At 45.1% G+C, this 23,879-nt stretch overlaps 1 pseudogene; it reads right to left on the reverse strand.

Annotated features, from left to right (window-relative positions):
• Nucleotides 1–21,829: 21,829 nt before the first annotated feature.
• On the reverse strand, nucleotides 21,830–22,761 carry LOC114097793 (G protein-coupled receptor kinase 6-like; annotated as a pseudogene).
• Between the last annotated feature and the right edge of the window lie 1,118 nt (nucleotides 22,762–23,879).

A 23,879-nucleotide genomic window follows, 5' to 3' on the forward strand; every position in this document is an offset into this window, starting at 1 on the left:
AAATTATCTAGGGATAAATTTAGCCAAAGAATGGAGAAACCCCCTTCTAAAAACCATAAAACACTAATAAAAGGAATTTTCAAAGACCTAAATCAATGGAAAAATATTTAATGTTTATGGATTGGGAGAGTTAATACTGTTAAGATGTCAATATTCCCCAAGCAATGTATAGATTCCATGTAATTTTTACTAATTCTCATGGCTTTTTTTTTGTTTGTGCATAAGACCTTTGAATAGCCAAAATCATGTTGAAAAATAGAACCAAAATGGAAGACGCACTTCCTGATTTCCAAATTTACCACAAAGTAACAGAAATTAAAACATTGTGGTTTTTGCATAAAGATAGACATATATAGATCAATGAAATAGAATTAGCCTTATGCAAGTGAAGCAAGCACTCTACCTACTGAGCTATATCCCTAGCCTATCCCCGGCCTTTTTAATATTTTATTTAAAGACAAGGTCTGACTGAGTTGCTTAGGACCTTGCTTTTGCTGAGTCTCGCTTTGGACTCGAAATCCTCCTGCCTCAGCCTCCTGAGCCACTAGGATTACAGTACACACCTGTAATGAGTGGGAGGCTCTCATTGGAATCAAAGACTTGTAACCAGTGAAAAATCATGTGAGTGTGTGTTTTTCAGGAGTGATGGTGTGTCAAGACGGAATCTATTTTTTCAAGTGTGAAATAAAGGTAGAATGCCTCCTTAATTCATACTCGGTCAATGACTTAAATATAAAAGATAAAATTACAAAACTATCAGAAAAAAACATAGGACTAAATCTTTTTTAAAAAAATATTTTTTAGTTGTATATGGATATTTATTTATTATTTATACTTGGTGTTGAGATTCAAACCCAGGGCCTCACACATGCCAGGCAAGTGCGCTACCACTGCACCACAAGTCCAGCCCTGTAAATCTTCATGACCTCATATTTGGCCCTAAAAACACAGCAATATAAGAAATAAAAGGTCTGGGGATGTGGCTCGGTGGTAGAGCAATTGCCTTGGTTTGATTTCAAACCACAAAAAAAAAAAAAAAGAAAGGAAAAGATAACTTATTCTTCATCAAAATCAAAATTTTTTTTTAATATTTATTTATTTTTTTTAGTTTTCGGCGGACACAACATCTTTGAACCGGGCCACACACATGCCAGGCGAGCGCGCTACCGCCTGAGCCACCTCCCTAGCCCAACATTGAAAATTTGTGATTGGCATATACAAACTGTTCCTCTAAACCTGAGTCAGCCAAGTGCCGTGAAGTATGGTGAGCTGAAAATATGAACTTGAATAATGCAATAAGGTGTGTTTACAGGAAATAAGAGATTTGTTTATTTGTTGTTTAAACTTTAAGTAGTTGAATGGACCTTCTAAGAGGTTATCTCCTTTGGGAAATCACATGTATCAAACCTCTTTTTTTTGGCATAAAAAGAGAAGCATGTCACTTTTTATTAATAGACAACCAATTTCTTCCCAAGTTTACTGAAACATCGTAGAGTTGAAGGAATGCCAAATTATTGGCTGGGGTGCTCTGTGTCTTGGCCCGATTCTGATATATGGGGCAGAAAGAGATGGGCTGTTCAGCTTGTCTGGGTGGGAGTTGGTGCCAGCTTGCTCAGGTGAAATGGTAGAAATGGAGAAAAGCCAATATTTTCAAGAATTATTTCAGCAAAATGAACCCAAAATTCTTGTAATGGTTGGCTGGGTGCCGCACTAGTTTTCCATGCTGAGTAACAAATGACCACAAACTCAGTAACCTCAAAGAACACCTGTGTACTCTCTCGCAGGGTCTCTGCCTCAGGAGTCCAGCACAGCTCGGCTGGTCCTCTGTTCAGGCTGTCACCTGGCTTCAGGCCAGGTGTGACTGAGGATGTGGGCTCCTCAGAGTCTCATCTTTCCAGTAGCTTGGAAAGGTGTATTTACAAGCTTCCTTTTAAGCTTGTAATGTCTACGATGTTTCAGTGAACATGGGAAGAAATTGCTTGTCTATTAATAAAAAATGACATGCCTCTCTTTTTATGCCAAAAAAAGAGGCTTGATACATGTGATTTCCCAAAGCAGATAACCTCTCGGCAGGCCCATTTAACTACTTGAAGTTGAGGTAGCTGGCAAGATTCACCTCCTGAAACTGTGGTACTGCATTTCCTTTCTGGCTGTCAGAGGCCTTCCATGGTCCCTAGACAAACGGGCCATCATACTTCTTCAAAGCCAGCTACAGACTCTCTATCACTCCAGCCTGCTGAGATGAAGACTGTATTATATAACATAATGGAATCGTGGGGTGGCACTCTGTCACTCTTGGCACCTGGTGGGATCTTCATGAGGGCTGACTGACAGCTATCACCTGGGTTGTACGTATTCTAATGTTTAGAAGCAAGTCACAGGGGAGGAAATGGAATTGTACCAAGGCATGATTCATTGAAGGTGTGTGTGTGTGTGTGTGTGTGCACGCGCGTGTGCTTGTGGGTCACTTTAAGTTGTGTCTTCCATTGATTATATAAGAGAAAATAAAGTGCCAGCTATGATGTTCAGGTCTTTGGCTTGAGCAGGTAGGTGGGAATTAATTGAGGTGTTCATTGAACACAGAACAGCGTGTTGGTTGAGGGAGGATTTTGAACTCAGCTGTTGACATGATAAGTTCAGCTGCTCAGGGGCGTGAACCATGTCTGTTATGTTCTTTACTCCAAATCCAAGGCCAACTGTAGTTCCCGACACACAGTAGGTTCCCGAATAAATGCATGAGTGAGATCTGTGAGACATCCAAGCAGAGATATTGACGAGGCCTGAGTCTCCTGGAGACTTGTTACAAGGTCTCCATGGATGGCCCATTCTCAGAAGTCACTGGGATTGTACAGTGGTCACCACCCTCTCTTGGATGAGATGGCCTAGGAAGGGGGCAGGTGGGGGAGACCAAGCAGAGGAGGACTGAGTACCAGGAGCTCCAACACGGAGAAGTTAGTCCAGAGAGGACACACTGGTCAAGGGTACCAAGAAGTATAGACGCAACAGGGTGAAGACCCTGAGAACAAGTTCAGACAGGACTGAGGAAGGGCCAGGGAGAACTGGTTTCAGCAGTCAATTCCACGGGTGGGAAGTGGACAGGAGGGGAGGAATGGAGGGCTAGTGGTGATTCTTTCTAGAACTCTAGTGTAGGGTGGGAGGGGCTGAGTGGTAGCTGGAGAAAGTGGGCTCTCCCAGTCGATATCACCCAAGTTCAAAGGCCCCGAGAGGGCACCTGAGACAGGTGCCGGGGCACGCAGGACTCGGGCTGGGGTCTTGGTCCTGCTTTTATATGGCTTTCTCTGTCATTTTTTAAATTATAATCAAGCAAATGCATTTCTTTAAGAATGGCTAAAAATCATCACTGTTGGGGAATATTCTTGGCTGTCTCTTTTCTTCTTTCTCCTTTCCTCTCCCCTTCTCCCTCAATTCTGTCCAAGATTTCCTTCCTTCCTTCTCTGTCTCCTTCTCTTTCTTTTAGTACCCAGGAGACTTGAGCAATTTTTATTGTTGACAAGCAGACTGCAGGCCAGAGGGAAAGGCTGAAGATTCAAAAAACAGGAGAGTTAAAAGTGTAAGGCTTTGGAAGTACAGAAATAGGACAAAATAAAATGTTGCTTGATTCCTACTAATTGAGATCTTTTTTGAGAATAAAGTTAATCCGAAATATAGAAAAACACATGGAAAACAAACAAACAACAACAACAACAAAGTGTAAGGCTTCTGAGAAAAAGGAGGAATGGACTCCAGGACACAGGTACTGGGACTGGGTTGCGTTGACTGAGGGACAGCAACCCCTTTGTGGTGGGAGTAAAGGAGGAAGGTGTGTGTGTGTGTGGAGTGCCCAGGGATGGGACTGGCTGGGAGCGGGGAAGTAAAGGGTTCCAGAGCTCCAATTCAATTGTCTTTTGTGTCCACTTGTTATTGGAGGTATCACTCTGTACACACTAATATTTGTTGAATGGAAGAGTACATGAATAAATACTTTACAGTGCCGCAGTTCGGCTGCAGCAAAATAACCGGGGGGTGACGAGCAACTTGCATAGATTGATACAGCAGGAGTGGGAGCCGTTTATTGTAGGACAGGAGTGGTATATATACATTCCACACAGCTTATCCTAATTAACATAAACTAGATACAGCAGTCAACCAATAAGGAATCTGCACACTTAATGGCTCGCTGGCGTTACTTCGCAAACCACTCCCTCTGGCAAAATGCCAGGCGCCATCCTGACTTGTTTACAGACCCTAACATTACAGGACAATATAAAGAACACATTTCTTCCTTCATTTTTCCACATGAGATCCTTATTGACTTTTGTTATCACACAAGTAAAACGACCTCCTTGTCAAAAGTTTGATATAGAAAATTCCCTTGAAATTCCAGCCCAGAGAGATAAGTGTTAATGGTAAGTGTTGACTTTGTCAGCGGATTATACAGCAAACAGAGAGGGATCACGTTTACATGGAATTGTGGGGACTGCTTTTCCCAGAGTTCCCGGAAGTCTTTTCATTGTGTCCACACGTGCAGATGGGGCTGGGGGTGTAGCTTAGTGGTAGAGCCCTTAGTTAGCATTCCCCTAGACCCTGGGTTCCATTCCCACACTAAAAAAAAAATATGTGTAAAGCTCTTCCTTATTTTTCATAACCCCTGCCTGATCTCTGTAACAACTTGACCTTGATAAATTTATTGAACAAAACCCCTACCGATGGGCACTTAGGTTGTTTCTAACTTTTCAATACAATGGCTGTTCTTGATCATTCCACTTTTGCATATGATGCCTTTATTTTCTCAAATTCCTAGGTGAGTGAAACATGTTTGCTCATTTAAAATTTTGATACTTATCTTCCAAATTGCCCACTAGAAAGCTGTGCCAATCTATGTTTCCATCAACAGAATGTGAGGGCACCTACTTCCACACACCCTTGCCGACAAGTGGTTATTAAATATCTTTTTAATCCTGTCCATCTAAAAGAAAAATGATAATTCATTGTAATTCTCTGTAGCTGTTAGTAAAGTTGAATATCTTGAATATGAATTTTGTCCACTTGCAGGTCTTCTTTTCTGCAATGCTTCTTTGTGCATTTTACTTACTTTGCTACTGGGCTTAGCGTTTTCTCATTTATAGAGCTGGGTGTGATGGCACACACCTGTAATCCCAGAGACTTGGGAGGCTGAGACAGGGGGATTGAAAGTTTAAGGCCATCCGCTGCAACTTAGTGAGACTCTAAGCAACTTAGTGAGACTCTGTCTCAACATAAAAAATAGAAAAAGGGCTGGGGATGTAGCTCAGGGGTTAAGCCCCCAGTACCAAATTTTTTTTCTCATTTATTTCAAAATCACCCATAATTTAATAATGTCACTGTTTATCGTATTGTAAGTGTTTCTTCAATTTTTTTATTTGCCTAAAAGACAATAAACATAGACATACTTAAAAGACATACTTAAAACTATGCTGTTGGGTGTCTATGCTGTTGGTTAGAGATATCACAGTTTCGTGTCAAATTTGTCAGCCTTTTCCTTTCTTTATGGTGCTTGTCATTGGCATAGGACTAAGAAAGCCGATTTCACATCAAGATTATAAGAAACTTCCTTCTGTGATTTCTCTGTTACTTTGTGGTTCAGTCTTTTTCTTTAAAATTGCATTTTCTGCTTACTTAATTTTTTTCTTTTGGTAGTGGGGATTGAACTCAGGGGGAATTTACCACTGAACTGCAGTCCCAGCCCTTTTTATTTTTTATTTTGAGACCATGTTGCTTGCTGTGGTTGGCCTGGAACTTTCCATCCTCCTGCTCCAGCTTCCTGAGTTGGTGGGATCACAGGCGTGCGCGACCACACCCCACTGACATCTTAGTTTTGAAACAAGACCACTCACTATTACTACTCCTAATCCCGTTTAAGTCTCATGATTAAGCAGACCTGCCAATCATCTCCGTCTCCCTAGAAGAGTGGATGGTGCTATGTGCCATGTGGCTCAGGGAAAGACCTTGATCCATTACTTCCATCCTGAGAATTTAGAACAACGGTCCCAGAGATAGAGACAGAACTGGTTTTGCTATTGCAAAGTGAGCCACTGGTCAAAATGAGGTGGTTATATGTGGTTCGTGACAAAGCTGTTCTAATCATTATTTTAACATGTGTTAGAATAAATAAAACACCAGGAAAGTAGGTGAAAAAGAAGATGAAAATAGGTATTCAAGAACATTGTTAGTGAGCTTCCATTACTGTAACAAAATGCCTGAGAAAGTTAACTTCCAATGTGAAAAGACTTGTTTTGGCTCACGGTTTTAGAGATTCCAGTTTGTGGCTGAATGACCCTGTTGCTTTGGACCTGATAAGGCACCATGGCAAGAGCCTGTGGCCGAGCAGTCACTTACCTCCTCGGCCCTGAAGCAAAGAGGAAGAGGAAGCACAACCCAATGATGAAAGGATCTCCCGCTGGGTCCCCTCTAAGGTTCCACCACCTCCCAATAGTGTCGCCCTGGGGACCAAGCCTCTAAGGCACAGGCCTTTGGGGACACTTATTTGAACCAAAGCATTTATTGTACTTGAGGAGACATGGTTAACATGCTAAAGATGGTTTGAGGATGATTAGAGTTTGGAAAACCCCAAATTAGATGAAAGAATTATCAGTGAAGACGGCCCTCAGATGTAAGTAACCAGAACCCAACTCACAGTAGCTTAAAAACACAGGAGTGAGTTTTTTTTTTTTTTCCCCTGACTGATCTCTTCATGACTCTTTTGCCCTTTTCCTCATGGTTCCATGGTGGTTGCTGTGGCTCTAGCAATCACCACTGAAAAGAAGAATAAGGAAGAGGTGGTTCCAAGCAATGACTTTCTTTTTTTTTTTGTTAGGAAAAAGGAAGAGCTTTCCTAGAGTTCCCAGCAGTCTTCTTTTAAAAATACCTTTATTTAATTTATTTTTATGTGGTGCTAGGCAAGTGCTCTACCACTGAGCCACAACCCCAGCCCCCCAGCAGTCTTCTTAAGACTCATTGGCCAGAACTAATAGACATGTGCAGCACTAGGTGTAAAGGATGCTGGGAAAGTGGGCAATAGTTCACCATAATTGGCTTGGGCCATCTTTATCCCACTGAGGTCCTATTAGTGAGGATGGAAGAGGAAGGGGTAGTGGATAAACTGCTGTGTCTGCCACGTGGAAATGTGTGGACCCGCAGGGAGAAGCATGGATGGGAGACCATATGGCCCCAAGTGAATGTCACAGTGGGAGTCGCGTCAGACATCCGGCTCCCATCCGCAGGGACGACTGTACTCTAGTGCCTGTTTTCGCAGGGTGGTGGAATCGCCTGTATCATTCCACCAGCTCTCCTTTGACTTGAGCCCGTGAGACTGGGTTCTGCTCTTTATAACCCGGGCAGAGTCTTGGACTCATCTTGAAGTTGGCTTTCTCATTGCTTTTATTAGTATCCTTGATTTACAAAAGGGAGATAGAGGCTCCCAGAGGTCCAGGCAGTGGCCCCAAGTTAATTGACTGTGACCTTGGTTTTCTCATAGCTGGTGTGTGCTTCGTGCTGTCTTTAAAAGGGAAGTGTTTGTTCCTTAAATAGCACCAAGAGGACAAAGGAATAAATACAAGAGAGATTGAATTTCCTCTGGGGCCTGTCAATGTCGCCTATTGGCTCTGTCCCTGGATTAAGTCAGAGGGCAGGAGGCAGCTTGTCTCTGTCTCTGGCATCTGGGGTTTGGAGATCTGGGGAATGTTTAGTTTTCTGCTATTTGTCTATTTCCAGACTTTATGATCTAATTTATTGTCCTGACTTAAATAACTTAATATGGTTGGAAGATGGGCGACATTCAAGTCACAGATGTGTGTGAGAAGCAGGAGAGAAAACGAGTACGTTTGGGAGCCGTGGCCCTCTGCCCTTCCCAGGCCAGAGTCTCCTTCAATGAACTCAGCCACCCATGGTTTTACCACCACCCAGACAGGGCTGGCCCTCGGCTCTGTGAGAGCCACTGTTCAGATGACCTCCTGGTTGAGCAGAAGTCACTGTCCCCTCCCCCTGACTGTCTCTCCTGTGTTGCCCTCTTGGTGAGTGGTCCAGCCATTCGGCAGGCCTGCTCCCCTGGGCCTGCCAGCCTCTCACCACATGATGCAGATCCTTCCCCCAGTCACACCTGTCACATGCCCCCTCCGCTCTCCCCGAATGCCGAAGGCTGTAGCTCAGGCCAGAGGGCAGGGGCTGCAATCTTGTGCTTGCAGGGCTCCTCAGTTCTGGAAAACAGGCTGCTCTTGGATCACAGAGCTCCCAGGCCCTTCTCACCACAGGTCTGGGATCTGAAGTGCCCCTGGCAGTTCACCTGAGCTGTAGACAGCACTGGTCCCTTACTGGCCTCCCTGCCTCAGGTCTTCTGTCAATCCCGCCCCTCTCTGCTGTAGAAGTATTCCTAAAATGTGCCAGGGGCTTTTGATCAGCTACACAAAGCCCAAATTCTGTAGCATGGCCAATAGGGTGTGATTTGGTTCCTCCCTCCCTCTCCAGTGCATCTGCTTTCCTTGGTTTTCATAATTCAAGTCTGTTACCAGTGAGGAGCCCGTTGTTCTTTCATTGCTCATAACTTTTCACGTGCTGTTCTTTCTGACTAGAGAACCCTCCTTCTCCAGGTCTACATGGGAAGCTCCTATCCACCCTGCAAGACCCAACTCCAGTGTTCCCCTTGTTTGGGGGCTTTCCTTGCTGCCCTGTAGAGAGCATATGTTTATTATTGCAGTTGCTCCATTGGCTTCTCTGTGGCAGGGACTCTGCTCAGTTCAGAGATGCGTATAGTATTCGTCATAGTAGGTGCTCATTAAGCATGATGGTTAAAGATAGCTTTTCTTAAGCGAGAGGAAATTGAATGAAAATAAATAGGGCAATTTCCAGGAACATGAGTTCCTAACCTTTCCCTGAGTCTGAACTTTAGAGCTTCCCGCCCCACTTTCTTTTGTGATATTAAGGATTGAACTCAGGGCCTCATGCCTGCTAAGCACATGCTCTACCACTGAGCTATATTCCCAGCCAATCTCAAGTTTTTCACTGTAAAAATCAGTCATCATTTTATCTGTTTACATATACAAAGCCAATCAATTAAATTGTGTAATAATAGCACCATTGCCTGGTCCCCACTCTGTGCCAGGAACTTTGCATTCACCATATTACTTCAAGCAGATGAGAAAACCGAGGCTCAGAGGTGAATCCATTTGTGCAAGGTCACAAAGCGGGTAAGCAGTGGGATCAGGACTGGGATATTATGATGTACTTATTTTGGTTTTCATCCATAGTTCAGGGCCCTGCACTCCTTCCCCTAGGCAGGCTGTACAGACTGCTCTTCCCCATGGTGGGTCATGGGGTCATCTTCCCCTGCCTTTTTGTCCTGGAGCTGGCCATAATGAAATTCTCTGACCTGCCTTTCAGATAGCAGGTCATAAGACCTGCTCATCCCAGAGGCCCTGCCCCACAGCCTGGAGGGAGGAATGTTGCAGAGGAGGTCAAGATGAATCTGAACAGACAGGCCCAGCTGGGTCCCCACCTGTCTGTAAGCCATCAGCCTGTGCAATAAAGTCTCCATAAACATCCCAAAGGATGAAGCTCGGAGTTTCCGGATGGTGGAACACATGGAAGTTTCTGGAAAGGGCATGGAAGCTCTCCACTCCTCCCCCATACTTTATGCATTTCTCTCTCTTTTTCCTGAGGTGCAAGGGTTTCAACCAGGGCCCTTCACTTAAGAGTATCCCTGAGTTCTACAAGTTGCTCAAGAAAATTAATCAAGCCCAGGGAGGGGGTTGTATGATCCCTGACGTACAGCCAGTCTTTCGGAAATATAGGTAAAGACCTGAAGCTTGTGATTGGGATTCAAAGTGTGTGTGTGTGTGTGTGTGTGTGTGTGTGTGGTGGGTCAGGGGCAGAGCTGGTGACTGAGCCCTCAACCTGTGGGATCCAATGTTGTCTCCAGGTAGACAGTGTCAGAACTGAACTGGAGTAGAGGTAGTGGGGACGACTGTTTGCTTGCTCTCTGACAGGGAGAAACCCTCACACATCTGGTCCGAGCAATAATCTGTGCAGTAAGAGAAACAGTCTGAGTTTGAGTTTGGGTCCCCACCCCGCCATGTACAATGTCATCCTACTTCTTCCAGAGATTCAGTTGAAAATTGTTAGGACATGTAGTACATGTCTAGGATAAAGACATCCTGCTCTAAGGTGTGCAAGTATTCTACCAACTGAAGTATATCCCCAGCTCTACAAATCTTCTTCTTTTTTTCTTTTTTGTACCAGGGATTGAACCCAGAGGTGCTTAACCGCTGAGCCACATCCCTTTTTATTTTTTTATTTTGAGACATGGTCTGGCCAAGTTGCTTAGGGCCTCATTAAATTGCTGCAGCTAGCTTTGAACATGAAATCCTCCTGCCTCAGCCTCCTGAATTCCTGGGATTACAGGCCTGTGTCACCATGCCTACCAGCCCTGCACATCTTAAATGTATTGTCACAAGGTTTTGCCAAACATATGATCCTGTACAATCCCAACCTCCATAAATTCAGAAAACATTACCATCTTTCCTAAAAATCACTTCGTCCACCCCTCTTATCTGTAGCCAATGTAGGTTCAATGTAAACAGCTTATGTTTTCATTTCCCAAATTTCTGTTATAAGAAAACTCTTAGCTGCAGCCAAGTGAGCATTTCCCCAAACTGCTATCTAACCTTGCTTCTGGAAATTGCAGGAACTTGTCCCAGGACCTACTCCTCTTTCTGGCTAGTGTTCTATGATGGCTCAAAAACCACCCCTCACTTTTTTGCAGCTCTGGGGATGGAACCCCCAGCCCTCAGTAACCGCCTTCATTTCAGAGATGCCTCTGTCTGTAGAGTCTGGGTTTAACACTGGCTTCCCCTTACCTCCCTCTCTGCCCTGTCTGCCCTTGTTGTCTCTGAATACGATGCCAAAGCTGCACAAAGTGCCTCTCCACCTTCCTAGGCACTAAAGGAACTTAGCCTGTAGGTTTTAATTTTACCCTGGCAGTGATTCTTGACACCCACTGAATGGCCCTGAGGTCGTCATCCCCTTTATCTTTCACTTAAAATAAGACTTTGGGCTGGGGATGTAGCTCAGTGGTGATGCAAGTGCTTAGCATGCTCAAGGTCCTGGGTTTAAGCCCCAGCACCACATTAAAACATATAAGACTTTTGATGTGTACTTTAATGTCATATATCCAGCCTCCTGCTGGAATGGCTTCTTCCAATCCTGACGCCACAGTCCTGATTCAGCCTGCAGATGAATTTCTTTGACTTCAAGGGATTATGTCTTTGTGCATTAATTTTTTTTTTTTTTTGGTACTGAGAATTAAAGCCAGGGGTGCCTAGCCACTGAGCCACATCCCCAGCCCTTTTTCATACTTTATTTAGAGACAGGGTCTTGCTGAATTCCTTAAGGCCTCGCTAAATTGCTGAGGCTGGCTTTGAACTCTTGATCCTCCTGCCTCAGCCTCCCGAGAGGCCGGGATTATAGACGTGTGCCATCAAGCCTGACTTGTGCATTCATTTCAATTAGAATCGATTTCCAACTTTTAGAAGGACAATTTTGGGACAGACGGTAGTCCATAAGAAGTACCGTTGCTTCTGATTGGTTGGGGTTGTAAGTGGGATTTTTGGCATCTGGGGGGTTGTGGTGGGATATGAGTTGAAGTTTGAACATGCATTCAGGAATGTGCAAGTCTCTGATTGGCTCAGCCAATGGTTGCGGACTAACTCTCCTAATCTCTCCCTTCCTCCATCCCTCAGCCCTTGTGATTTGCTCTTCTCACAGGATGCCCTGATTTGTGGTGGAAGGATGGAGAATGTAGGCAGCTAGACAGACCAGGGGCAGGAAAGAGACAGGACCCAGAGCTGATTGCAGACCAGAGTCTGGGACAGAAGGAATGAAGAGAATGACGTCTCTAAGCCCAGAAAGCTGCTGCCTGGGGCTGGCCGAAGGCCTCTGGCTCTGTGGGTGGAAGTGAAGTCAGCAGCCAGAGGCCGAGGGCTGCAGCAGCTGGAGTTGCAGGCGGGCTGCTCGCTGCCCCAAGACTTCCCACCACCTTGCTTAAGTTACCACTTTGCATCTTAAAATAAATGCTTTTACATTTAAAATGTACAATGGGAACTATTGCACTTGTTTCAAAAAATATTAAAAGCGATTAATGAAAAGTTTCCTTCCCACCTGTCTCCCATCTGCCCAGTTCCACCCCCATAACCATCCATGGGGTTTATTTTTGCTGCAACCAAGGACACTACTTTGGCGGCTGAGTCCTGTCAGACAGAATGTTGGCTGTGCCGGAGGAGCCCCCAGGGTAGAGTATGGGACGGTCGGGTGCATGGAAGAGAAAATAATCGGGCCTGTATCAAAGACAGATAAAAGTTTGTTAGAACTTACTGGAACATTGCTTCCTGAGGAGGTAACAGAGTACTAATAGAGTGACATAGTATTTACTGTGGATTGAATATTTGTATCACCCTCCCCCCAATTAATTCATATGTCAAGGCCCTAAATTCTCCAACTACCCCAATGAGCTGGTGTTTGGATGTTGGGCCTTTACGAGGTAATTAGGGTTAGATGAGGTCATGGGGGGGCCCATGATGGGATTAGCGTCCTTAGAAGAACAGACCAGAGCACCCCCCACTCCCCCATGTGGACACACCGAGAAGGCAGAGCTCTGCGAGCCAGGAAGGCCCCTTCCCAGAACCTGGCCAGGCTGACCCCCTCATCCTAGCACTTCTAGGCCCCAGAGCTGCAGGAAATAATCTTCTCTTCTCAAGCCCCGCAGTGTAGTTAGCCTGAGCGTTCTTGAAGAAGTGAGCTGTAAGGATACTGAAAAGATTTTTAGTTCTTTGAAACTCGTGTTCTGAACCTGGTCTAGTGGAGCATGCCTGTCATCCCAGTGACACGGAGGCCGAAGCAGGAGAACCACAAGTTTGAGGCCAGCCTTAGCGACCTAGTAAGACCCTGTCTCAGAATATATGTGTGTGTGTGTGTGTGTGTGTGTGTATTTAAAGGTCTGAGCTGGGCATGGTGGTGCAGGCCTGTAATCCCAGGGGTTCAGGAGTCTGAGGCAGGAAGATCACGAGTTCAAAGCCAGCCTCAGCTAAGGTGAGGTGCTAAGCAACTCAGTGACACCCTGACTCTAAATAAAATACGAAATAGGGCTGGGGATGTGGTTTACTGGTCAAGTGCCCCTGGGTTCAATCCCCAGTGCCACAAAGCAAAACCAAAAATCTTCCATTCTGTGTGCCTTTTAACCACTTGCCTGAGAGTAAATGTGCTGCATTTGAAAATGTGTGGTAACTTAGAAGATGAGAATCTTCTGGAAGATAGATCTGTGGGGCTAGAAAAGGGCGTTGGCCCAGGGACAGGAATGGTAAATACTCTAATCCCGTGACAACCTGAGTAATTTGTGAGCCCATGGGTGATATACTTCAGTTGCTCAATTAAACTCAGCTGGAATTCTGGCTGTTGCTGTATTCTCATCGGGAGCACTTCTCTGAGAGAGATTTCCGGGTGAATTAATCTGCTCTGCCTCTCCAGTTTTTTGGTTCGCTTTGAGGACAATGCTGCCCTCTCCTGGACTAGTCCGCCAACCACAGCCCCTGGCCTCCAGGAGTAGATTCTTCTTTTCCCCTTGCTTGGTATCGGGTGTTGCAGGAAAAAGCTCTGCATTGCTAGGTTGTTTCTTAGGGCTCTGTGGGCTGAGTTTTCCTTCCTGTGTGATTTCCCAGAGAATGGAGGTGAGAGAAAAACGGACAAGTCACCCGGGGTAGGGGTGGGGGGAGGTCTCCCAGACTCAAACAGAATCCATACTTTTTTCTTCTGCAACCACTATATATATATAATTTATTTATTTTTATTTTTCCTGAGACAGGGTTGTTATTTATTTTTCCTGAGACAGGCAGCCCAGGAACTTGTGATCCTCCTGCCTCAGCCTCCTGAGTAGCTGGGATTGTGGTGTGCACCCAACTTGCAACAATTTTTATTGTACCTGCCAGTTGTCAAGTTGTCTCCTAGGTATTTGGAATATAGTAATAAAAATGGTTAAGGATCTGGTCTTCCTGATGCTTATAGTTGCTCTAAGAGAGAGAGGAGAGCAAGCAGCAGACCATGTGTTAACCAATGAAGTATGTCATTTTTGGGGAAGTGATAGGTGCTGTGGGAAAAGACATTTAAAATGGAGCAGGGTAGGGGACATCAGGTAGGCCAGGGGAGGTGCAGTTGTAAGCGGGTGGACAGGGTGAGCCTCAGGGAGAAGGTAGCGTGCAGCAAGCACTTGGGCAGTGAGCAAGTAGCCTGCAGGGTATCTAAGGAAGAGCTTTTGGGACAGAGAGCACAGATAACAGATAGTCGCCATGCCCAGGTAAGAGAAGAGCCATAAAGGGGCCAACTGGGAGGATACTGCCAGGGGATATTCTGAGCTGAATGGTGTCCCTTCCCCTCAAAGTCACATGTTGAAGTCCTAAACCCAGAACATCTGAACGTGACCTTATTTGGAATTAGGGTCTCTGTAGATGTACCTAGTTAAGATGAGGACATTAGAGAGAGCCCTAATCCTATAGGAATGGTGTCCTTATAGGAAGGGGAAATTGGGACGTAGACAGATGTCCACAGGGGAATGCACCAGGGATATGAGGGCAGAGACTGAATGATGCTCTACAGTTCCAGGAATGCTACTGTTGCCAGCAAACCATGAGAGTGGGTTTGCTGGAACAGTTGTGATTGTCCCTCACAGTCCTCAGAAGAAGTCAACTCTGCTGACACCTTGATCTTGGACTTCTAGCCTCCAAACAGTGAGAGAATAAGTTTCTGTTGCTTAAGCCACTCAGTCTGTGGTACTTTGTTATAGCAGCTCTAGCAAGCAAATACAGATGGATAATGAGATGGGATGGGGTAGTGTGGGGGAGGTGGCTTAAAGGCCATTTAAGGACCTCAGCTCTTATCAGATTCACTTTCTTAATGGAGTGGAATTTATTCCAAAAATTCAAGCATCCATTCAATATTAAAAATCATTAGTAGTTGGGCGTGGTGGCACGTGCCTGTTATCCCAGTAGCATGGGATGCTGAGGCAGGGGGATCACAAATTCAAAGCGAGCCTCAGCAATTTAGTGAGGCCCTAAGCAACTTAATGAGACCCTGTCTCAACATTAAAAACAAACAAGGCTGGGGATGTAGCTCAGGAGTTAAGTGTCTCTGGGTTCAATCCTTGGTTAAAAAAAAAAAAAAAGATAAAGAAAACCATTAGTATACATGCTAGTATATCTAAGAAGGAAAAATGTCACATGAACTATTTTCATAAGCTTTGACAAGATTTAAATGCTCTTCTTGATTTAAAAAAATCAACCTGCCAGGTATGGTGGCTCATGTCTGTAATATCAGCTACTAGGAAGATGGAGGCAGGAAAATTGTGAGTTTGAGGCCAGCATCAGCAATTAAGTGAGAACCTATCTTAAAATAAGAAATACAAGGGGCTGAGGATTAAGTTCAGTGGTATAGTGCCTCTGGGTTCAATCTCCAGTAGCAAAAATAGAAAAAGCAAGCAACGAATCAAAAGGACTATAAAACGAACAAAAACCCAACTCCAATAATATAGATGGCAAGTTTTAAAACCACTAAACTCCAGATTTTAGTTGGTTTTGCCCAGTTTTTCCATGTGTTTCACTTTCTGTTCCAGAATCCAACCCAGGGTGCCCACCTAACATTCAGTTGTTGGGTTCCCCCAATTTCTTGTGGCCTATAATAATTTCACTCAGTCTTTTCTTGTTTTTCAAGATCTTCAGCATCTTCAGAAACACCTGGCCAGATGTCTGGTAGGATGTCCCTGTTATAATTTAGATAGAAGGGTTTCCCAGAAGCTCCCGGGTGAGGTTATGCAAGAGCATTCAGAGTAAAATGAATGATTTTACATCTCTCATGATGATGTAACCTCATCAGTGGGTTAATCCACTGATACGGATGAACTGGCTGGTAACCGCAGGCAGGTCGGGTGTGGCTGGGGGAGGTGGGTCACTGGGGAGGTGCCTTTGGGGTTCATATTCTGCCCCTTGTGAGTGGAGCTCTCTGTTTCCTTGTTGCCTGTCCTGAGCTGTTTTTCTCTGCCACGCCCTTCTTCCGCGATGCTCTGCCACACCTCAAGCCCCGAGCTAGGGAGTGGCCCACCATGGGCTGAACCTCTGAAACCCTGAGCCCAAATAAACTTTTCCTCCTCTAAATTATTCTTGTCAGGTCTGCAGGTCGCAGTAATGAAGAAGCTGACTAAAACATCCCCAAATCTGGCTTCAGGTGATGTTTTCCTCACAATTACACTAAAGTTTTAGAGCAAATTCTGCAGAGGTAAGGTGCCCTTCTTGTCACATCATGTCAGAGGTACCTGAAATCCACACAGCACCCTGCTGAAGCTAGCTTTCCTCACATGGACAAGGGAGTGCCTGCCAGGTTTCCCTGCTGTAATGTTACTTAAAATGTACTTTACAAATTTTAGTTCTAGCAAGAATCAGAGAAGAGAAATAATAGGCATTTGAATTGGCAAGGAGGGAGTCAAACTGTCACCGTTTACACATGATATGATCTTATATATAGAAAATCCCAAGGTTTCACCAAAAAGCTATTAGAACTGAAAAATGAACTCAGCCAAGTTGCAGGATCAATACCCCCAAATCAGTAGTGCTTCTATGCACAATAATGAATTCCCGGAAAAAGACATAACAATGACATTCCATGTGTAATAGCTACAAAATATCAAAACACCTAGAAACAAATTTAATCAAAGAGGAAAAAGGTCTCTGCAACACAAATCTGATGAAAGAAATTGAAGAGGACACAGAAAATTGGAAAAATATTTCATGTTCATGGATTGGAATAATTGATTTTGTTAAAAGATCCATGCTATCCAAAGCAACCTACAGATTCAATGCAATCCCTATCAAAATACCAGTGACATTATTCACAGAAGTTGAAAAAAAAAATCCTTGGGTTCACAGGGAACCGTAGAAGACTCTAATAGCTAAAAGAATGAAGTGGGAGGCATTACACTACTTGACTTCAAAACATACTATAAGCCAGGCATGGTGGTGCACACCTTAATTCCAGCTACTTGGGAGCCTGAGGCAGGAAGATCACAAGTTCAAGGCCAGCCTGAACATCTTAGTGAAACACTTTTTCAAAATAAAAGGGAGCTGGGTATGGAACTCCGTGGTAGAGCACTTGTCTAGCATGGGCTAGGTCTGAGTTCAATCCCCAGCACCACAAAACAAACAAAACAAAAACAAAAGCAAAAAGCATACTATGAAGCTATAGTAATCAAAAGAGCAAGATATTGACACAAGAACAGACATATAGACCAATGGAACAGAATAGAGAGGCACAGGGAGACCCACACACCTATAGTCGATAGATCCTGCTGAGAAAACACATTGGGGAAAAGACGTTCTCTTTGATAAATGGTGTTGGGAACATCAGATATCCACATGCAGAAGAATGAAACTATGTCCCTATCTCTCACCAGTTACCAAAACCAACTCAAAATGGATTAAAGACATCAATGTTAAGAGTGGAAACCATGAAACTACTAGAAGAAAGCACAGGGGAAACAATTTAGGACATTGGAATGGGCAAGAGATTTTTTGGACAAGACTCCACACCCACAGGAAACAAAAGCAAAAAACAGACGTGGGATTTCATCAAATCAAAATCTTCTGCATAGCAAAGGGAAAAACCAACAAAGCAAAGAGACAAACTACAGAGTGGAAAAAAATATTTGCAAACTGTACATTTGATGAGAGATTAATATCCAGAATAAATAAAGAACTAACACACACACACACACACACACACACACACACACACACACCCTCAAAAGAGAATAAACCAAGTACCCAGTTAGAAGTGGGCAATAGACCTAAATAGACATTTCTAAAAGCCGAAGCAGGAATGGCTGACAGATAAATGAAAAAATGCTCAGCATCACCAGTCATGGCAGAATTGCAAATCAAAACCACAATGAGATATTATCTCACTCCAGTTAGAATGGCAATTAGCAGAAAGACAAAAGATAATAAGTGTGGGCGAGGATGTGGAGAAAAGGGAACATGGCACCTGGTGATGGGAATGTAAATTAGTGTAGCCATCACTAATAGCATGGCAGTTCCTGGAAAAATTAAAAATAGAACTTCCATATGAGCCAGCAGTCCCATTACTGGGACGGTACAGAAAGGAAGTGAAATGGGCATGTTGAAGAGACATCTGTACTCACATGTGCACGCTGCAGTATTTCTGGTAGCCAAGAAATGGAGACAATGTTACGGTCCACCAGTGGATGAATGGACAAAGAAAATGTGATACTTAGACACCAGGGAATATACTTAGCCCCAAGAGGAGTGAAATGACAAGGTGGGTGACACTGGAGAACATGATATTAAGTGAAATAAGGCAGGCACAGGAAGACAAAGACCACATGATCCCGCTCATATTGCATGTCAAGTTGATCTCATAGAAATGGAGAGTAACATGGTGGTTACCAGAGGCTGGAGAATTAGTGGGGGGCAGAGGAGGTCAGTGGGAACTAAGTTATAGTAAGACAGCATGACAAAGGACTTCTGAAATGCCATCGTATGTAGCAGAGTGACTATAGATAAAGATTGTGTGCTGAGTGTTCCCAAAAACCTGGAAGAAAGGATTTTGAACGTGTACACCACAAATAAAGGACACATGGTTGGGCGTAGTGATGCAGACCTGTAATTCTAGTGATCGGGGAGGCTGGGGCAGGAGGATCACAAGTTTGAGGTCAACCTGGACTACTCAGAGACAACCCATCTCAAAATAAAAAGTGCTCGGAATGTAGCTCAGTGGTAGAGCATCTGTGGGTTCAATCCCCAGTATCCAGTCCTCAAAAAGATAAAGGTTTGAGGAGGTAGATGTGCTTTCCTTGATTTAAACATTACATGTATTCATGTTTAAAGACATTCCATGGTGGCCCATAAATGTGTACTATTTCTGTGTCAATTAAAAACAAATTAAAAAAATTAAAGTGGAATTGATGATTTGGAGATATTGAAGGGTAGGGAGGAGTGAGAGAGAGAGTGGAAGGATGCCTCTGGCCACATGTTGGGGACAGACTGCAGAAGAGAAAGGGCAATATGCATGTATGACTACTCGACCTGGGTAACTCTACATCGGGTACCCCCAGACGAATGAGAAGTTGAACCCCATTTATGTATGATGTGTCAAAATGCATTCTACTGTCATGCATGACTAATTAGAACAAATTAAAAAATATTTTAAAAAAAAGGAAGAGGAAGGACAGAAGCAGGGGTGATGGAGAGGTTGTTTCTGTGATCTGGATGAGAAGGGACAGTGACAGGGGTCAAGGCCATGACAGAAGAGCTGGGAGAAAATAGGAGAGGGATTTATTTGGGGGAGACCCCATAGCATTTTCAGGTGGGTTGAACACTGGGTTTAAGAGGTGGAGAGTCTGTGAATGTTGGCGTTTAGGAGGAAGGAGTTGCATTAACTGAGCTAAAATGAAAATCCCATTTTGCCATTTAGCTCTGTGCCCCTCCTTCGATATTCAATGTATGTAATAAATGTTTATCTAGTATAAGGGCTGGCTGCATACTTTGTGGGACCCACTGCAGAAAGAAAACATGGGTCCCTTGTTCAAAAGGCAGGAAGAAAGCTCTTTCCTTTCTTCCGTGGTCTTTCTCCTAACCAGACTCGGTGTTTTTTATTTGCTAGTTAGTGGTGCATTCCCCCGGGCACCGGCACACTCACAGGAAAGTGCAGAGGGTCTTGGGTGCTCCTGCCCTGACGTTGACCTTCCCAGTGCCTGTGTCAGGGTTGAGGGTTGTCGTGGTCTAGGAGTGGGAGACTGGGAGGCTGAGCCCTCATCCCAGCGAGGCAACAAGAGGACTGCACTGGGAGCAGAGGCTCAGGACAGGGGCATGAGCACCGTCCCATCAGGCTCTGCTTCCAAAACACAAATTCCAAAGTAACATTATTAAGAATTATAAGACATCGACTTCAGAGCATTAAAACCTAGGGTGGGGCTTTACTGAGCCTGGGACCCTGGGAGACTGGGTAGGTCACATGCCCACTCCCTGTGTCACACACTTGGCAAGGCACCGGGAATGCAAACTGGAGTCACGTATTTCTGCCTTGAAGGGAGGGGCAGGGAGACAGGAAGGAATGCTTTGTCCATCACGGTCCCTGACAGGCTGGTGCCAGTTTTGACTGCTTACAGTCTAGTAAGAGAAAAGTGACACAGCCTGAAAAATCAGCCTCAGTGGAGACCTGGGGTGGGAGGCCAGTGGGGAGGAGACTACAGGGGATTTCACGATTGAGGAGTTAAGAGCCCAAGGGGTAGAGGCTGAATGCTGGATGCACAGGCAAATCTGAGTGTGGCCCCAGGAAGTGGCCATATTGTGCTATTTCTTTGTTTTTTTAGTAAAATAGGTATATATATATTCCTGATTACAATAGTAATGGTCGTTTTTCAAATTAGACAATATCAAAAGACATAAACAAAAAAACAAATGTCAGTCTCTGAAGACAACCACTGTTAATAGTTGGACTATCTTTCCAATTTTCACCCTGGACGTCCACATACATATATTTGTAATAAATATACAAAATGTTAGACTATAAATTTGGCTCACTAATCTTTTTTCCATTATTATAGTTTTTCCTTTTCTTTTTTTTTTTTTTTTTAAGGTTTGTGCTCAGACTGTATTCACAGAGACACGTGGCAGCTTACAATGGACAAAATGAGTAATAAAAATTGGCTTTAAATATGGAAAATCTAGGGCCCTATAATCCCATGTTACCCTAACACTGGGACCAGGATGGTCATCACAGTCTGGGAAGGACCAGGGCTGGGACCTGGGGCACAGGCACAGCCTTACCTTGCCCCCTTCACACACAGTTACACACACACACACACACACACACACACACACGCTCCCCATGGGCACACACAGGGAGGGCGGATTATTGCTGGGCACGCGTGTCTGTTGTTATGAAGAGATTCTGGAATGATGGAGGTTTGGCCAGGGACACCCCACACCCTCCTATGGTCTGAGCTGGAGCATTTCTGAAGAGGTGTCTTCAGGACAGGGCCCAGCATAAGAGACAAAGTGCCCTGGGAGCTGGAAGGCAGAGAAAGACCCATCTGGGACAACCTGGGCAGTGGACTGATTGATGGGTCTCATGGTCAGCCCAATCTCTGGTCACACTTTGGCACAGGCCTAGGGGACACTGAAGCCCCAGATCCAGCTCTAACAAGTACTTAGAAGGGATAGTATTGGGTCTGAAATTGTGGTGGCCTGAGCCCAGGACAGTGGGGACAGGCACAACTGTCATTTAGAGGTTGGTGGTGGCCAGTGCAGTGCTGGGGACTCAAGGGTGTGGCCTGGCCCAGCCTCAGGTGATCTGAGCTGGGTCTGAGAAGCCTTGTTTGGCAGTGGCTCCTCTGCCAGCTCCCAGCTCTCCTGACCAGGGCTGGCTGCACAGAGGAGCGGGAGCCAGGGTGCCGGTCTGGGGTGGGAATTAAGAGCGCTCTGGTTGTGATAGACACTCGTACAAATACATAAATACAGAAAGCCCCGAGCTCCGGAGAAGAGCTGAAGGGACGCACCTTTGTCCCAGGGACAGCCCAGTCCTTGCCAAACTCAGCCAGGCCAGGGGCCGAGGGGCAGAGGACACTGGGGACAGCTCCGGCTGTGTTCCCCAGGCCACGACTTGAGTGGACAATGGGGAAGACCACTGTGCAAAACTGTAAACAGCATTCAGAGTAGCTGCTACCGCCAATCGGGCCTGGGGCTGGGGACTAGAGGCTGGTGGGGAGTTCTTCCTCACTGTCGCTGCAGTAGTTCCCACAGCAATCCTGGCGTCTCTGCAGCAGTCCTTTCTTGGGGGGTGCAGGCGGCTGGCCTTTCCAGTCCAGGTCTGGAGGAACCGAGCCATCCAGCCCAAAAACATTCAGCTCCTGGAAGCACTCAGTCTCCACCATCTCGTTCCGCCAAGGGATGGGCACACTGCCAGTGGCAAACTTCTGGTAGAAATCCTGGCCGGTGGGCCCCAGCTCCACACCTTTAACTGTGGAGGATTGTTCAATATCCAGAACATCCTTGCAATAAATAGCCTGGGGATCAGGCTTAAAGGGCCGTTCCAGCACGCCAGCTCCCAGCCGCTTCAAGTTCAGTTTCTTGAAAAGGGGGTGCTCCTTCACCTCTCGAGCGCCACCCCCACGACACCCTAGGGGCTCCGCAGGGTCTTTGCAGAGAAGCTGGGAGCAGAGTGAGCGGGCCTGCGGGGAAAAGCGCTCAGGATACTCCTCAGGCACTCCCTTCACCAGCCGCTCCACCTCCTCCCGCTTGATCTTCTTTTCCTTTGCTGGAAGGGCGACTGGCCTGCGATCATCTCATACAGGAGGCAGCCTAATGCCCACCAGTCAGGGCTGCATGTGTACCGCTCATTCTTTACCACCTCTGGAGCCATGTAGCCCACGGTGCCCACCCGGCCTTTGATGGTCTGGCCTTCTGGTACATGCACAGCCAGTCCCAGGTCAGAGATGCAGATGTGGCCATGGTCATCCAGTACGATGTTCTCTGGCTTCAGGTCCCTGTACACAATCCGCTCCCGGTGCAGGTCCTCCAGGCCACAGCAGATCTCAGCAGCGGAGAAGACAGCTCGCGCTTCAGGAAAGCCAGCCTGGCCCATGTGGTAGATGTGGAACTTGAGGTTGCCTCTATTCATCAGTGTCAGCTATTATAGTTTTTCATAGCACTAATTACAGTATTACGTTATTATTTTTTCATTACATTATTACTTTTAACAGAAGCACAGTTGTAAGGGTCCGGTGAAGCGTCGGAGAAAGAGACCACCAAGTGACCACTCATGCAATTGGCAGAAGGGGATTTATTGATCTAGCATGCTAGGGCTCCGTGCCCACTCAAGAAGGGAGAACAGCCCAGAGCCCAGAGCAGGGGTTGTGCAATGCTTAAGTACACTTTTTTGGGGAGGGCGGGACTTTACATACATCACAGTCTCCTTTAACAAATCATCATACACCGCGGGAAAGTCAAACAACAATTCTGAGACATGATTAGTTCATTCATTGGCGGGAACAGGTTGGGGGGGGGGTGATAGGTCAGTTCTAAAGCGGGGTACACATTCAAACTGATTGGTTTGGGCCTTGAATGCCTACGTGACAAGCTGCACAGGATCTTGGGCTATAAGTCAACTAAATGGCCAGTAGGGCATTGTCTTAACTGCCTCAGGAATTTCAGGTTTTGCATGTAGCATAGGAACTTAACAATACCCAGTCCTTTACATTTTAACTCAGGTCTTGCAGCTTAGAAACTTTACAATGCCCGGTCTTTTACACTTTAACTTCAATTTCTTTTACCCTTACACAGTGTCCTGTTATATATTTTATAATATATATAAATATATAATATACATGTGAAATACATATGTTTATATATAAATATAAAATATATATATGTATCTCCAGTGTTAATGTCTCTTGGAGGACATTGGTGTCCTCACCAAGTTTTATCATCATAAACAACCCTGTGATAAACTTTTTCCTCCCTCCTGCCCTCTCTAATTCCTTCCCTTTCTCTCTCCCTCCTCTCCTCTTTTCCTTCCTCACCCTCTCCTACTTTCCCTTCTTTCTTTCCTTTCTCTTCTCACATTAAATAGAATTGCAGGGTCAAAGATCTGCATTTTTCCTGTTTTTGAATCTTATTCCAACAGGACTGTGGGGGGTTGTGTATCAAGACAGCTAGAAGTAACCGAACACTTATTGTCTATTAAGCACTTTATTAACACATTGATCCTCATCCCAATCCAATGAATAAACTCCTACTTGT

The sequence above is a fragment of the Marmota flaviventris genome, chromosome 11 (genome assembly GCF_047511675.1).
Source record: "Marmota flaviventris isolate mMarFla1 chromosome 11, mMarFla1.hap1, whole genome shotgun sequence".
Lineage (NCBI taxonomy): Eukaryota > Metazoa > Chordata > Mammalia > Rodentia > Sciuridae > Marmota > Marmota flaviventris.